The sequence below is a fragment of the Furipterus horrens genome, unplaced genomic scaffold, assembly GCF_987537825.1.
Source record: "Furipterus horrens unplaced genomic scaffold, mFurHor1.1.pri manual_scaffold_1, whole genome shotgun sequence".
NCBI lineage: Eukaryota > Metazoa > Chordata > Mammalia > Chiroptera > Furipteridae > Furipterus > Furipterus horrens.
This window is the reverse complement of record NW_028327171.1, coordinates 4958877-4976856: the sequence shown is the minus strand read 5'-3', so window position 1 is coordinate 4976856 and position 17980 is coordinate 4958877.

Genomic DNA, 17980 nt, shown 5'->3' with positions numbered 1-17980 from the left:
ATCAACCTGACGGGGCTCAGCAAACACAGAGGAAGTTATTCTCTCCTGACAGCCAGGAACCTTGTTGGCCCCCCAATAAAGATTCATCACTTCCAACTGCATGGAGGGTGAATGCACGCAGAAGTCTCAAGGCCTTTTACATCTTGATATGAGCATCCCTCCTCGTCCCTCCTCCTCCACCCTCCACCCCACCCCGAGGCATGGCACAGAGTAGGTGCCCACTAAACCTCCACTGAGTAAGCATCAGCATACACAGTTAGGGTACCGGGGAGGTGGTCCCAGGCCACTGGAAACTGGGAGTCAGCAAAGACCCAGATGGGTTGGTGTCACGGCAGAAGGAATGACGTCTCCCGGACAGCTGAGCTGGAGCTGGCCTTGGAAAACTGGAAGATTTTTGATGTGTCAGAGGTATGAGAGGGCAAAAGCCATGAGAGGGACGTAAGAACCATGTGCACTGGGGGACACTGTGCAAAGCACATGGATGGGGTTCACCCCAAGGCAGAGGGGTGGAAGTATACCGTCCACAACTGCACATACACATGCGTGTTGTATCCCACTAGGTGAGCCGGGCACTGAGACATCACCCAGACTCATCCAAAGCATTAACTTGGGGATCCCCTGCTCCCCTGAGTAGGTTCCCCTTGGAGGCACGAGGAGCCACCTGTGGCTCTTCCTCTGAGATATCTGGTCTACCGTCAACGCATGCAACAGATAATTCTTTGAGCATGCCCAGCGCGCCAGCACCGCTCTGGGCCCTGGGGTCCTGCGGTGATCAGCAGGGCCTGGGCGCCCTCCCTCAGGGCTCACAGTCCACTCGCGGGACTGGCGATGAACACACGCGTTTCTGCCAGAGAGCAATGAGTGCTTTGAAGAAAGCAAAGCAGAGCGTGCTGTTTCAGATGGAGGGGTGACATTTGACGTCCCCTGACTTCCCTGTCTCGGCACCACTGGTACCCCTTCGCCAGAACCAACTGGGGTTCTGTGGTTTATCCTTTGCATCTGTCGATGGGACTAATAACAGTCCCACTGCCACAAGAAACCATGCCAGGTGTTTTCTCTCATTTGTAAAAGTTATGGCTCAGTTCTGCTTGCTACAAGCATTTGTCAGCTGTTCGCCACTGTTTACACGGACAGACGCAGACACATGGTGGCCTCACATTAGGGCCCTGAGAACATGGCAAGTTTGGAGCTGGCTGAATGCTCCGTACCCCCCCCCCCCAGATTCTTCCTGAGGCCTCTGTGTGCACCCATGCACACAGACAGACAGACCGAGTCATCAGCACCACGGGCTTGGAGGAAACAGTGCCCATCTTTTGGGTCCCTCTGAGAGTATGTCCGCCTGTGGTCACCTTTTGGCTGGGTGTTAGCCTTATAAAGGCACACATGAGCTCACGCCACTCAAGTGGAAGGGACTCAGGCACGCAGCCTTGGCACGTTGACATAATCCTCCCAGTTTAGGGGCTGCAGAGAGCTCAGCTGCGTCCTGAGGCTGTGCAGCGCCGGCTCCTGCACTTCGGTGCGCTAACCGTCAGTTAGGTGTGTGTGACCTGAGACCCAGAGCCCCAGGTTCAGAGGAAGCTGGGGTTCTGCAGGTAGCAGGCCCCCCGAGCTCCGGCTGCCGGTGGGCCGCAGAGCACACTCTCAGCAGCTGACTCGCGTTTTGCAACCAAAAGGCAGTGTTGGGGAAGCACTCCGGGTCGGCACAGACAGCTGGAGACAGCACAGAACAGCTCCCTTTCCAACCCCAAGGGCAAACCCTGCCGACATTTAAGCCGAGAAGAGGTCTAGACGAGATTGGGTGGAGGGGTGGAAGGGGTGTATTTTTCAACTCATTGCCAGGGTTCCCACTCTCCCCACCAAGATTCTTCCTCCCCTTGGAGCTGTCTTTCTTTTTCACTCTGATCTCCATTCTGCCCCTCCAAATTCCAATCCTAGATCAAAGTCTCTTTCCTCTTCTCCCCTGAGTATAACCAAAAGTAGCTGATGTTTGCAGAAGAATGTTAATAAAACTAATGCTGCAGAAAACTAAGGGGAACCCTTATTGAAAAGACAAATGGCAACAAACATGCAAGTTTCCAAAGTGTAGGTTTCTGGTGCTCAGAGGACGGCCCCCCACTGGTGAGGGGGTGTCCCCCCACCCCCACCCCACCTCCTGGACTCCTGCTGGCCTGCATCCCCGTCCATGTACCGGCCAACAAAGCCTTCGCCTCCTCTGGGAACCGAGGCAGGAAAGATGGTTTCTTAGCCACATGCACGTCTCCCCTACTCATAGAGCACCCCTCCCATGCTGGTCCCACCACACATCACCCTGATCTCTTTGGCCCCTGGGCTCTGCAGGGATGCAAATCCCACTTATCACACACCTCTGTGGGTAAGCGGAACATAGAAGCCGAAACAATCAATGCCCACAGCAGCTCACACGTGTGTTCCCCAGAGCCAGCCGGTTTCCCATGAGACACAATGTGCCAAATACAGCAAAACTTGGTCCAATTAAACATGGCCACTCTCTAGCCAAGAACTTGGAGTCTAACGCTACCCTTTGCCCCTGGCTGACCGCCAACACATACCTTCTTGAGTTATCCTTGGTCTCAACCTGCAGGAAAAGGCCCCAGACACGCAGCTGTACAGGGTGGAGAAAAGTAGGGTTACAGTTATGAGTACACAAAACACAGAGCTCATTCTTGTGTTATTATTTATTAAGTCTTGTATTATTTTCCGCGTGAACAACTGTAAACCTACTTTTGCCCCACGCTGTACTTTCACTTAAAAAAAAAGAAAAAAAAAATGGATGTGGACATGCCAAAGCACGTGTTTGGATCTGTGGGTTAATTTATGCATAATGTCATATAATTTCTAATAACTAACTTGCAGGTAGACAGCAAACAGGTCACCTTTACCGAAAAGAATCAGATTCCAAAGAACCAAGACTGTCCTGACAAATCTGGATGTGTGGTTGCCGTAGCAATCGATTCCTTCTAGAACAAATGCATCCTTGGCTAATTACAGCCTCCTATTTTTAAACTCATCTGCATTCTTCTCCCCCCACCCGCTCCAACATTTCTCACACTACTTCAGCAATAAAATACTATTGCTGTTGTTTGCGCAGACTGTGCTGATCTCAAAATAGCTGGTTTCCAGCCAGCCCGCGCCGGCCTGCCGTGTGGGGCCAGAGGCGCTGGCTCCGGAGCACGGGGCAGGAGGCCCTAACACTTGCCTCTGGCGGAGACTCACAGGCCGGCGGGGTGGAGGAAAGCTCTCTCGTGGACGAGAGGGAAGCTTCCGGTGGCCCTGACCAGAGCTGGTTGGCATGGAGCAGGTGGAGACAGGCACCTAGAAGCAGCCAACCTCTGTGACTGGTGATGAGCGACATTTACTCTCTCTAGTGAGTCCTAGGTTGGAACTAGGGGCACAAATTAAGGAAGATGGCGGTCAAGGCCCAAGTCCTGACTGTCTGGGCCCGGTTGCTGCAGAGGATGTGGGTCATTTTTATATATATGATCTATCATCCATTCCTGTTCAGTCTCTCTGTGAAACGTCGCCTCCCACGGGGCCCAGGTGCTGCCAGGCCCATAGCCGGGAAGGGTCTGAGAGAGAGGGCCTGGGGCGGGTGGTCTGCACAGCCCCACGTCAGGAAGCCGGAAGGCCCCAAGAGCAGGGCCATGCCAGGCAGTCGCACGGTGCAGACCTGCGCAGCCCTGGCCCAGAGCAGAGGTGGAACCTACCTGAGGACCCCTTCTGCAATCCTCTCTTTTTATCCCACGGGGCTTAGCACCACTTTGAGGACCCAAAACTTTTGTTTCTGTGGGGGACAGCTGTCAATATTCTCCACCTTAGAACCGCACATTTTTTAAAACACTAAATGCATTATATGCTAACGTAACAAACATTTTTATGGGGGGAAAAACTGTATTTTCCAAAAGAAAACAATTGTAAGAGTGGCATTATTTAAAAAATTTTTACATATCTTGATTCTTTCTCTTCTGCCTGAACAGAAGCCAGCTGGAGTCTCATGTCTGCTTCTGTGTTCACTCTGTCCCGACATCACATATCACGTAGCTTCTGGAAACCCCACACTACACTCCCGAGTGAACAGAAGCTATGACGTGGTAGAATTATCGTGAAAAATAGCTTTGATCTTGCAGACCCTCTGAAGTGTCTTGAGACCCCCAGGAGCTCCCAGACCACTGCGCTGAAGGGTCAGAACCACCCGCCTGGGCTATGGCGATGGGGGGTGGGGAGCACTGTGATGTGGGAGGAGGAGGGGAAAATGCCCCAAGCCTGAATGAAAAGATAAGGAGTTTCAAACTTGGGTCCAAGTCAAGGACTTGCAAAGTCATAACCTCCCACCCTGACATGCGAAGGTGAAAAGAGCAGAAATGAAAATAATAATAACCCCTCATTGTTCATTAGTTCCAGTTTTCCTCCACTAGTTCCAAGATAATATGGAATAAAAACTGGTTCCTGTTTTAACTGATGGGTGCTGGTGAGGGTTAGTACCCCCACCTCCAACACGCAGAACAGAGTCCTCAGCAGACCCACCCCGGCGGGCAGAGCACAGGGCAGAGAGCAGCTGCCCAGGGTTCCCCAGGGAGCTTCTCTTACTTCTAGGCTTTTCTCCCCCCCACCTCACTCTGGTATACTTATAACCTTTACGATGAAAGGAGTCACCAGCCACTTATTAGTGTGGATTCAGACTAATGCCCATCTTTAAAATGGTTTGGTCCACGTTACATGAATTTCACCTAGTTTAAAACATAATAATACCCTTATTTTAGTTCATGTTTTTTAATTTTTAAATCACTAAAGTGCTTCAGCCATTGACTTAATAAGAGTAAATTGAACTTATGATTTCATAAAATGTGATACATGATCTGTGTTAGTTTTTAAAGAAACATTAGCAAGTTATGTAGTTTTCAAAGGCAGTGCTCCAAATTACTGTAATCCATAAAGAACAACAGATTTCATATGGATACAACCACAGAGAATCAGAGATACTCAACTCAGTTCTCAACTTGTGTCTCCATAAGCCACCTACTTCACAGACCTGTTGCTACAAAAAATAGGTGTCTGAAAACAGTGGGGAGGTCCCTCAATAAATGAAAAATAGAACTACCTTATGATCCAGCAATTCCACTTCTGGGGACTTATCTAAAGGAATCCAAAACACTAATCTGAAAAGACATCAGCATCCCTCTGTTCACTGCAGCATTACTTACAATAGCCAGGATACGGAAGCAGCCTAAGTGGCCATAGATAAAGATATGGTGCATATATACCGTGAAATATTACCCAGTCATTAAAAAGAATAAAGTCTTACTCTTTGTAACAACATGGATGGACCTGAGGATATTATGTTAAGTGAAATACATCAGATAGAGAAAGGTAAATACCACATGATGCCACTTATATGTAAAATCTAAAAACAAACAAACACACAAAAAAGACTGATGGTTGCCAGAGGGGAGGGGATTTGGTACACTTGGTAAAAAAGGTGAAGGGATTAAGAAGTGCAAATTTCCAGTTAAAAAATAGTCATAGGGATGTAAAGTTCAGCATAGGGAATATAGTCAATAATATTGTAATAACTACATATGATGCCAGGTCAGTACTGGACTTATTGGGAGATTGCCTTGTAAGGTGTAAAAATGTCTAATCACACATGAAACTAACATAATACTGTCTGTCAAATGTAATTGAAAAATATTAAAATTAAATTTAAAAACTAGTTGTCTGAGTAGACCACAAAGACATACAAGGTGAAGAATTGTTGGGGAAAATAAATATATATATAAAGATGAAATTGGAGACTTCCGGCCAAGATGGAGGCCTAGACAGACACACTGCGTCTCCCTCCACAACTATGAAGGAATACAACTACCTCAAAACTAGAGACAACCAGAAATTCCAGAAAATCGAGCTGCATGGAAGTCCAAAAACAAAGATATAAAGAAGAAATACTCATCCAGACAGGTAGGAGGGGCGGAGCCCAGGCAGAGAGGACGCAGTGTGGCGGCGGCAGCAGTGGGGTGGCAGAAAGTGTAGTCACATGTTTTAAAAAGTTAGGAGGGACACCTGGGGGGCACTCCCAGCACCAGACCAGACCATGCAGCTCACTGTCCCAGCACCGGGGAAAATCAAGCCTCATTGCCTTTGACTGTGCAGACCAGTGGCGGTTGGGGTGGAGGAAGAAACTGCTGGTCTCTCAGCAGAGTTCGCCTGTTTAAAGGGCCCCCACGGTCCTAGAATGTCCGCAGACCCACCCACCCTGGGAACAATGGCCAGGGCAACAGCTAGAGAGAAGCCAGTCCCATACAGAAGTGGGAGAAGTTCCTGGAAAAGGGGTGAGTGCTGAGCAAGCGGCGTTGTTCCCTTAGACCCCTCCCCTACACACAGCGCCAAAACGTGGTGAAATGGGTCGCCCTGCACTGACGGATCCCTAAGGCTCAGCCTCTTACAATGTAACAGGTGCAACACCTCTACCTAAGACACAGAGGCAAACACACACAGAAGCCTGTTAAGATGAGGAGACAGAGAAGTATGGCCCAAAAGGGGGAATGGATCAAGGTTCCAGTGGCAGAACTAAGTGACGAGAAGATAGCTAACCTAACAGACATAGAGTTCAAAACACTGGTGATAAAGATGCTCACAGGCTTGACAGATATGCTTAAGTACAGCAGAGGCATAAGGGAAGAAGCGAAGGCTATGCTAAATGAAACGAAGGAAAATCCACACAAAACCAATGGTGAAGGGAAGGAAACCAAGGTTCAAATCAATGATTTGGAACATAAGGAAGAAAAAAACAGTCAACCAGTACAGATAGAGGAAACAAGAATTGAAAAAAATGAGAGGCTCAGGAACCTCTGGGACAACTTTAAACATACCAACATCCGAATCATAGGGGTGCCAGAAGGAGAAGAGAAAGAGCAAGAAATTGAAAGCTTAAGTGAAAAAATAATGAAGGAAAACTTATCAAATTTTGAGAAAGAAATAGACATACAAGTCCAGGAAGCACAGAGAGTCCCAAACAAGCTATACTCAAGGAGGACCACACCAAGACACATCATAATTAAAATGCCAAAGTTTCAAGATAAAGAGAGACTCTTAAAAGCAGCAAGAGAAAAGGAGAGAGTTACCTACAAAGGGGTGCCTATAAGACTATCAGCTGACTTCTCAAAAGAAACTTTGCAGGCAAGAAGTATTCAATGTGATGAAAAGCAAGGACCTACAACCAAGATTACTCTATCGAGCAAAGCTATCATTTAGAATGAAAGGGCAGAGAAAGTGCTTCTCAGACAAGATAAAGCTAAAGGAGTTCATCATCACCAAACCATTATTATATGAAATGTCAAAGGGACTTACTTAACAAAATGAAGATCAAAATTATGAACATTAAAATGACAACAAACTCACACCTATCAACAAATGAATCTAAAAAACAAAAACAAAACCCAACTAAGCAAACCAGAATAGGAACAGAATCATAGGTATGGGGATCATCTGGAGGGTTATCAGCTGGGAGGGGGGAGGGGGAGAAATGGGGAAATGGTGCAGGGATTAAGAAGCATAATCAGTTGGTACAGAATAGACAGGGGGGTGTTAAGGATAATGTAGGAAAGGGTGAAGCCAAGGAACTTATATGCACGACCCATGGACATGAACTAAGGGGCGTGGGATTGCTGGAGGGAAGGGGGGTTCTGGTCAGAGGGGAGCAGAGGGAAAAAAATTGGGACAACTATAACAATGTAATCAATAAAATATACTTTAAAAATAATAATAAAATAAAATTTGAAGGCTAAAAAAGAAACAATGAAATTGGAAATCAGAAGCATTGATCAACTCTGGCGGCACAGCAAACAGCCCGACCCAGCCTCTCACTGTTGGCTTTGACCTCGATGTTACAGGGCAGGTGCACTTTTACTGCCCAGTCTGCAGTCTGAGTTCTGGTCTCCCCACCCCCTCCCACCCCCCAGTTCTTTTCATGACAAACAGCAGGGGCAAGAGAGGCAAGAAAAAACGCACAGCTCCCTGTAAGGCCTCTGCTCACATCCCATCAGCCAACACCCCGCTGGCCACGGTGGAGCCAGCATCCGTGGGTACATGGGTCTGCAGTGACAGGGGCATTACCGCTGACCAAGAGTCCGCATGATCACTTCGGCGCAGGGCCAGGAGAGCAGCCCAGATCAAATGTGTGGTGCACCATCTTCCAGAAAAGTTGCAACATGTATTGGTTGGATTTAAAGTCTTGGTTGGATTTAAAGTCTGGAATGGAAGAGAGCCTTAGGGATAGATTTTAATAAGACTCTTCTAAAATCACGGTGCCTTACAAAAGTGAAATTTATTTCTAACTACATTTTGAAACATGTATTAAGTTATATCAAACAGAGAGAATGTTTGTTTAGTAAGAAAAACTCAAAAGTCAGGTCACGCGCCCCAAGGACGGTGAAGGAACGGCGATGTCATTCCTTCGTTTTTCTTTCACGCTCGCAGGGGACCGGTGGCCGCAGCGTGCCAGGCGCTGTGCCAAAGACACTCAGAGTCCCACTGGGAGGACTTGAAAAACAAGGCTCGTAAGTAACTAAAACTTGAGATAAGAAGTGATAAATGTCACTTTTAAACACACAGATACAACTGGGGATGGGCAGAGGGAGCGTTCCTTTCAGATGCAGAATGATCTTGAGTTGTCCTGACAGCAAGGAATTCACTGAACTTGCAAACCAGAGAGGACAATCCATCCAAAGTCTTTATTTTACAGAGGAAGAAACTGCGGTCCAGAGAGACAACGCGAAGTGACAGCGGTGGCAGGGTGGGGACTGGAGCGAAGCCTTCCCCGGCGGCTCCAGGCCTCTCTCCACCCGTGCTCTGCACACCATCCCTGCGCACAGCGGCCGCTCCAGGTAACGTTTCAATCCCATGCGATGAAAAATGGCTCTGCTCGCAGGATGGCGTTTGCACGGCGAGAGAGGCGAGCAGACGAGAACGCGGTCAAATAAATACCAGGAAAACAACAAAGGAGGCAGACGTGGGGCAGAAACTTATGACCCGCTCAAGTATTTTCCTTAACTTTTCCTGCACTGTATATTCACCCAGACTTGTTCTTTGACCGAAATACCCAGAAACACGCCGGTGCTTCTTGGCACGAGGAGCGGGCATGTTTTCAGCGACCCAAGATGTCCCTTGTTCTAAGAGCTCTTTAAGGACGTGAGTTATGGGGCCTTTCCTTCTGTGTTGGTGCCTTTAAATTATGTTCAGAGCTTGGCAAAGAACTGCTCACTGCCTGCCCCATTAATCAGGCCAGCCCATACATTTCCTGCCTCATTGCCCTGTGGAGCATCCTGGACGATTCTCACTCCGGAGTAGTTTGGGAAGCGCCCACAAGATCCATGGCCTTGTCAAGGCAGCACCCCCTGCACACAGGACAACGGGGCAGCCCCAGCGCGCAGGCCTGGGTCCTCCCACGCTGGGACTTTGTAACCTAGGGTGGACCACCGGTCGCCCTGGGGTCCGCGTCTCTAAAGTGGGAAGAACCCTATTTATCTCCCTGGATTGTTTTGAAGGTTAAGGACCAAGTGAGCCCAGAGGCGATACTGAAAACATTAGGTCATCGCAAGAGCACTAGTACATTCCAGGGTCCCCGGGAGCCTCCTTCGTCTTTGCTTTAGCGCCGTGGGCGCAGCCCCTCCGCTCTGGTCCTCCCTCAACCTGCCCCTGTGAGAGCCACGGTGCTGCTGGGCCGGGTGCCCCGCATCACAATGGCCGGACAAATGGGGGGCCCTGGCATTTGCTGTGGAGCAAACTTATTTCATCTCTTTTCTCTCTGGAAACGTGAAACATGCAGGACACAGCACCCAGGGGGCCATAGAAACTGCCGGCCCCCACTTGGGAGGCCAGGTCCCTTTCTATGCCTCTCTCCCGCAGTGATCTTTGGCAACAGCCCAGGCTTGCTCCTTCGGGTGCACCTGTCAGGGCAAGTCTTCACTGGCTGCTCGGTTCCATTGTAAACTAGTCACACACACAGAGAGCTCGATCCGGGTGTCCAGCGTGTGACCAACTCCAGACTCTAAGCCTGCTCCCAGGGAGAGCCAGGGCATCCATCGGCATAAACCCCAAGGGATGCGAACTGGTGGATACTTAAAGCTACAGCCAGATGGGAGGGGACAGCGTGGCCAGAATGAACCAAGAGATTGGGGAATTCCCAAAGTGAGACTAACTTCTTATGCTCCCATGACAACATCTGAGAGTTGTGACTACATCCTCATCATTCGGTACTGTGCATCTCTGCTGTTAGCCACCCTCTCGAGGAGTATCTCATCCCTGGTTTAATTTGCATGTAACTGATGAATAGTATGACAGTACTGAACACTTACTTATGAGTTCATTGGCCATTACCATTGTGTCCTTTCTGAAGTGTATGTTCAAATATCTTGCCCCCTCTTTAATTGGGTTGTTCATCTTCTTAAGTTGTAAAGGTTCTTCTAGAATTTTTTTCTTCTATAAATTTTATAGTTTTACCCCTTCTAATCAGGTCAGGGACAGAGATGGATTTAACAGCGGGCACACAGGACATGCGCCCCGGGCCCCGACTTCTGAAGGGCCCCACAAGACCCCATCTTTACACTTTATTTAAAAATACGGTTAACATGTATTTTTATTTTCCCTCTCTCTTTTTTTTTAAGGGGCCTGATATTTCCTTCTGCATCCGGGGCCTCAACCGACCTTAATCCGCCTCTGGTCAGGGACTCATTTCAAGTTCACTTCTATACATGGTGTGAGATAAGGACCAAGGTTCATTTTTTTCCAAATGGATGTCCAGTCGTTTCAGCATCACTTGTTGGAAAGAACACCCGGTCCTCCATTGAATTATCTTGGCATCTTTCTTGAGAATCAGCTGGCCATCTGAGTGTGGACCTGTTCCTGGATTCTATCTTCCATGCCAATGACCTGTTTGTCCACTTCTCTGTCCAAACACAGTTTCTTACTATGTATTTATAGTAAGTTCTGAAATCAAGTAGTATAATCTTTCCAACTTTATTCTTCTTTTTCAAAATTGTTTAGGATATTCTGTGACATTTCTATAAACATTGTAGAATGGCCTTGCCAAATTCTACAGATAAACCTGCTGGAACTTTGATAGGGGCTGTGTTGAATAGACAGATCACTTAAGGGAGAAAAGACATCCTGACAATGGTGAATATTTCAATCCATACATATGGATATCTCCTTAAGGAGATATCCTTTTAAGGCCTTAAAGGATATCGTTAATTCTTTTTTTTTTTTCATTCCTCTCCATTTATTTAGGTCTCCCTTAATTCCTCCTATGAAAATCTTTTCATTTTCAATGTAAAATCTTGCACATATTTTCTTAAATTTGTCTCTAATCATTTCAAGATGTCTGTGCAACTTAAAGCACACCACCATAGAACAGCCATTTCGCTATTTGTTTCTAGTACATGGATACTGAAAATTTAAGTATGTTCATATAACCTTCATGCCATGGAATATTATTTGCTGGATGTTTTTCAACGTTTTGAAATGTAAAAAGCCTTCTCAGCTGGGCGGGCCATACAAACCCCTGAGGCTGGCTGTAATTGGCCGACACCTAACCAGTGGCAATGGACAGGAAGCAGGGGCCAAAGCCATCCCTGCTTTTCCTGAAGGGCCCACCACCCGGGGAGGATGTCCCCAGGGCTTGCTGCCAGTCACAAACGGGGGAATGCAAGTAACGGCAGCAGAGCAAGCTGAAATGGTCCGGGGATACAGAAAAGTACGGCTTCCCGGATAATCCCTGGGACGTAATGACCTCATTTCGTCTACCATGTACCACCTGACTGTCCCTTTGTCCGGAGTCCCACAGAGCCTCCCTGTCTCCTATCCCAGAGCCATGGTCTGGGGACCCCCTCACAAGAAAAGGGCCCGAACAGCGGTTCATGAGGATTGAAGAGTGACACACGTATGGTGCGCAGTTGGGGACAGACGGGACTTTGTGTCCAACACCCCTGGACACCCCTGGGGAAAAGTTGAGGCTGGGCTAGGAAGTATGGACCCTGGAAAGCAGAAGGGGCAGGAATTATGGAAGGGGAAGGGAGGGCAGCAGGGAAGCGAGTTCCGAGGAAAAGGAAGAAGACGAAACAACAGAATCTTTGTTGTGGCTCTTCGCAGCCTCCTGGAAGCCGTTTTAGTTAAATGGAAAGAAAACCAGAGACAGCCCTGGCCAGGGTTTCCAAACTCACAGAAGGCACCACGTGGTTTCTACAACAGTCATTCTCCGGTGACGGCACTTACCTGCCTGTAAGCCGGGCCCACGTTCACTGACGGTCGTCTCATCCGTCACTCGGGCTGAAGTGGCATCGCAGCCGGAGGGGTCACCCAGCCGCAGGTGCTGGTGTGTGACCTCGACGCCAAGGTCAGCCCATGCAGAACTGGAAAGAGGCCTCGGCGAGCTGCTGGTCATCTTGAACACGTTGCTTAAATTCTTAGCTTTTCCCCGATGTAGAGCGAGGCATAGGCCCGTGAGGCCCGTGAGTGATTCTCCCTCTGAACCGTTCGTGTGAATTTCCCGGGGGCCTTGTCCGAATGCAGATACTGAGCAGGTCTGTGCGGGGCCTGAGCGGCTTGAGATTCTGCATCTCTATCGCACTCCCGGGTGATGTCGATGGTATGGGACCAACCCCACTGGGAGGCGAGGGCCTAGATGACCTCTAGCCCTTGATAGGTCTAGCACGTCACCTCATTCACCATCACTTGCCTCCATGAGAAAGGACCCAAACCTTACCACCCCGGGCTTCCCTGACTTCCATCCATTTGTTTATACCCAATTTCCAGCTTAACATCTCCTCTTGGATGTCCTAGAAGCCCTGAACACTCAGTCCTAAAACTGGACGCACGACTACCTGGGAAACCCACTCTGCAAATGTTCCCAATCCCAGTAAAGAGCGCCGCCGTGCGCCCACATGCTCCAGCCCGAAGCCGGACGAAGCCCGACCCCTCTCCCCCGCAGCGCCCTCCTGCCGCCCAGTCGGCTCCTGTGATCAGCTCTCCCTCCTCAGCAGCGCTGGACCCTGGCCACGCACAGACCGGTGCCGGGAAGGCCTCGCGATTTGCTCATTACACCAGGCTTCGAACATACTGTTTCCTTCTCCTGGATTCTAGAACATTCACACCACCATCTGGATAACTCTTCACCTCTTAAACATCAACATAAACCTCTGCTCCTTAGGGAAACCTGCCCCAGCTTCTGGACCAAAAGAGGGTCCCTGCTCACAGCCCGGCTCTTAAACACATGACTTATGCGGGGTCTTTCACCACCTGTCTGCGCTGCCCCAGAGAGCAGGGCCATGCTTGCTGGTGTCGTCCCTGGGATGCGGCTGAGCCTTGCGCACGACAGGTGTTCGTTATTTCTGTCATCAGTCCTGTGTCAGCTGCCAAGACCCTCCACCAACAAAACCCCTCTTGAGAGTAGGTCTTTTCTCTTTTAAATCCCTTTTCCAGGATTAGTACTAATCACTTTCATTGATTGTCTTCTGCAGGAAGCAGGGAAAATATTTCAAGTTCCCCGTTTTAATGTGACCAGTAAAGCAAGTGGCCATGTGGCTTGTGGGATCTAGTCACTGCTAGTCACCCACCTGCGGTGGAAGCAGGCAGACCCCTGGCCTGCCGAGCGCCTGAGCTGGGAGAAAGCCCACAGCTAGTGACAACCACATGGGAACCTCACGGCACATGCTCCTACCTCGCTCTTCTAGACCACTGCCATTATTTGACGGGCGGGGTGCCGCCAGAGAGGCACACCTTGGGGGTTGGTAACAGGTGTCCCGAGCGCCCATACTCCTGCACGTGGGGTGAGCCTGGGTGCAACTCATACGAGCCTGAGGGCCGCGGCACGGATTGAATGAGAGCTTTGTGAGCAGCCCAGCGTTGCCCGGGTCTGAAAGTGGTAGGAGCCACAAGCAGCACCCTCCTCTGATCCCAGAGGCGTTGGCACGTCCAGGGAGCAGGGATGTGCGAACAGGCCGGGCTGGGGACAGGCACGAAGGCCAGCCTGGTTACGTCAACAACTACAAGGCTGTTTACGCTGTTGGAATTGTAGGAGCGTGGGGACTCTACCTCCCCAAAGAATGTTACCTATCTCAGGAGAGCACATAAAATCCCATTCTCAGGTCCATTGTCTTCCTCTTTATCCAGCCTAAGCCACAAACCATCGTAATGCATATATTCCTGAGAGGGACCATCAGTCACCTGCATTCCAATGCAAAGAAACGGATGTTTTGTCCTGAGAAATTTGTCCTAAAATGCTTCCGAGACAAGGTAAAGCTACAGGGTTCATCATCACCAAGCCATTATATGAAATATTAAAGGGGCTTATTTAAGAAAAAGATTAAAACAATGAACATTAAAATGACACCGAACTCACATCTTATCAAAAACTGAGTCTAAAAGTAAAAACTAAGCAAACCACCAGAACAGGAACAGAATCACAGCTACGGGGATCATCGGGAGGGTTATCAGCTGGGAGGGGGAAGGGAAGGATGGGATACAGGGACTAAGAAGCATAATCAGTAGGTACACAACAGGGGATGTTAAGAACAGTGAAGGAAGTGGTGAAGCCAAAGAACTTACATGCACAACCCATGGACATGAGCTAAGGGGGGGATATTGCTTGGAGGGAAGGGGGGTACTGGGTGGAAGGGAACAAAGGGGGAAAGACTGGGACAACTGCAATAGTATAATTAATAAAATATTCTTAAAAAAAAATTTCTGTCCTTAAGAGTCCCTAACATAACAAGGTAAATAAAACCAAAACCAAACCCAGCAGCAGCTAGACTCGTTGCTTCTAAAGTGTGGGTTACAGCAGAGGAGGCTGTGGGCGCTTCCCCGATATTACCGCTGCTTAAGGCTTAGAAACTGATTTTTACTTACACCCTTTCCTCCCCGATTGAAGTCAAATCTCTGAAGACTGAAATGTAACAGATGTGCACAGGGTGCCAGGTCTAACAGCGCTCATTAGAAAAAGCACCCTCCCGTAGTTAACTCCTCCAAATAGCCTCCATGAACTTGTGGAGAAAAACCTTACCAAAAGCCATCCTTTATAGATATTTACATATCATACCTTATATCAAAGCAAAGGAAACATGTGGGCACTGTGCAGTAGCAAAATCAAGTAGTAAAGAATGTTAACACCCAGTGGGACTCCAGAAATAAAAGGAAACTGGAAAATAATCCAGTTTTAACTATTCACAGAAAACAGTCCTCACCACTTCCCCACACAGCGTTCATCCCATTCAGAGAGTAAAAGGTAGATTCATTCACGCTGTGGACTCGGGCTCTCTACGTACAGATTGTATTTACTGAACACTCCCCATACTGTGCCAAGATCCTATTGTAAATGATCTCATTGGAGCCTGCATAAAATCCCTCAGTGGAACCTGCCGTTAATCCCCTTGAATAAAAAAAGGAGAGAAGCTTGGAGACGTAAAGTAACTTGCCCAGGGTAAGAGCAAGCATTTGGATCCAATCCTAGAGCTCCCCCGCTCTCCTTACAGACCTCGAGACCTGGGCAATCACCTTGACATGTGCCGTTCTCACGGGATGCCCGAGAGCTACTGATAGGGCATCACACCAACCCCCTTTTGAAAGTTGACGGAAACACTGTGGAAGTTTAATATACATACGCCCACCTGGTAATTTCTGCCTCTCTCGGAGGCCTGCTTCGTTTTGTGATGCCATCCATACACACTGTGAATTTTAATTAATTACATACACAGAAACTTCACAAACAAAAACTTGAAGATGTTGTTTCGCACTAGCAGGGGAGTCCCGTGCTCCTCCCTGCCCTTCGAGCCGTGCTTGCGAGCAGGTGCGGGGCACCTGTGCGGTGAGCACCCCACTCCACGCCCCGTCACGAGCTCCGAGTGCGATGGGCGCTTCCGCGGTAAAGCCTGCAGCGGAGTCTGGCGCGCACCCGGTGAGTGCCGACTCAGCAGCCTGAGGTCTCCCGCAGTTCACCAAAACCGCGTCTCCCCTGGACCTTGCTTACTGACTGGGGTCAACGGAAGCGGAGCTGGGCCTTAAGCTAACTGTTCATACTTGACCCAGCTCGGGAGGCTCTCCCCTCCCCAACAGGACGCGAAGACCTTTAAACACTGCCCTTGGACACCACGGGCAGCAGTTTTCCGTCCACCTGAGACGGGAAAGCCCAATCCCCACCACCCCGCTGTTGCCTCTCTGAGAACACTTCTAGGCAAACGACTGCGTCATTCACCAGCCCATCGCCCCAGGCTCTGCTAACCGACCCCACCTCCCCTTCAGGCGTGACCGCCTCCTTCCCCAGGGATCGCCCCAGGCACAGCCCTCTCTCACCTCCTGCCTGGGTGCCCTGCCTGGCTTAGAACGGTCACCACCCAGGACCCGCCACTGTATTTTTCCCTTGGCTCCGAATCTCCCACTTCTACTGCAGCTTCACCTCCAGAACTTGGAGGCAATTACAGTGACTAATGAGTAAAGATTGGGGACCTTTTCAAGAAAAACTCGAAAAATCCCAAAAGTAGCAGTTTTCAAAATTTAATCGGTAAGATAACCAGCTATTGGTCGAACAGACAAAACGTTTTATGTAATACCTACGTGGCCTTTCTCTGTGTTAAAACCTGAAAAAAACCTGAGGATCTTTCTAGATCTGAGAACACGTGGTCAACTGTGCCCACAACAGTGTCACCCACTTGCCCCACCCTCCACCGGGCACAGGGGCGCGCGCCACTGATTTGTCCCATTTCCTCATCCTGCACCAGAAGCCTGACCACCATCTTGGCGACCTTTCATTAGCCAGCAGGGCTCCCACAGGACGCAGGTGGGGCCGGACCACGGCGCCAGGTGACAGTAGGAGGAAGAGTCCAAGACTCACCTGTGTCCCCTCACCACTCTCAGGCAGCCCGCCCAAGTCCCACCGCGGGTGGCAGGGATCTCACCGTCTGCCCCACTGACAGACATGCCAAGTCCCACCCCTCTGACTTCTAAACGGACTTAACCTCAAGACGGGGAAACTATGCAAAAACAACGATTTTCAGATAAAGAAACTATGTATTGAGCCCTGGGGGGTTCTAGATATTCGGTATTATATATTTACATATTTAAGTCAGTGTTTTCGCTGGAGAAACATCCGCCTTTGAAGAAAACCTAAGGTAAGAAATTGACAAACAGCGGTGCTCTCCGAGCTAAAGTGAGCATTTTCTGACCGTGGTGATGCCAGAACACCCTGGTTCCTCACCACTTCTCCCTGCGGGCAGCTGGAAGCAGGCACCTGGGCTGGACACACTGCCGGAGGCAAAGACAGACAGACAGACAGACAGACAGACAGACAGACAGACACACACACACACACACACACACACACACGCTGGACATACTGCCGGAGGCAAAGACACACACACACACACACACACGCGCGCGCGCACACACACACACACGCGCACACACACACACACGCACACACACACCCCGACTGACTCTTCCACAGGAAAAATACCTAGTGCCTTCAACACAGCCACATGTAAACCTTCCTAGTCCAGGTGCGAGCTCAGGGGACGCCCACAGAATTCTCAGGGGACGCAATGACAGGGCACTGCTGTGCATTAAGAGGGATGATCAAGAATAAAATGAGCTACTTGCTCTTTGTACTGAAAATCACTTGCCGTGTGTTTTCACCCTGGGAAACAAAAGTCTAGGGGAGGAGAGCCGTGGCTGAGAAGACAGGGCCTTCTGCTCTACTCTTCCAGGACAAAAGGTTCCCAACATCAGGTCCCCAGTCATCCCAAGGATTCTAAGAAATCCACATACGGTCACAGTACAACCAGATCAGTCCCCCTGAATCTCGACCTCACCATTGTACTAAGACCAAGTTCTGTATCTGAAACGAACCGCTACGAAGATGGATCTGGAAACAAGATGTGAACTTGTATTCTGAACGCTGACCAAGGCGGCAGCCAGAAGTCAACAG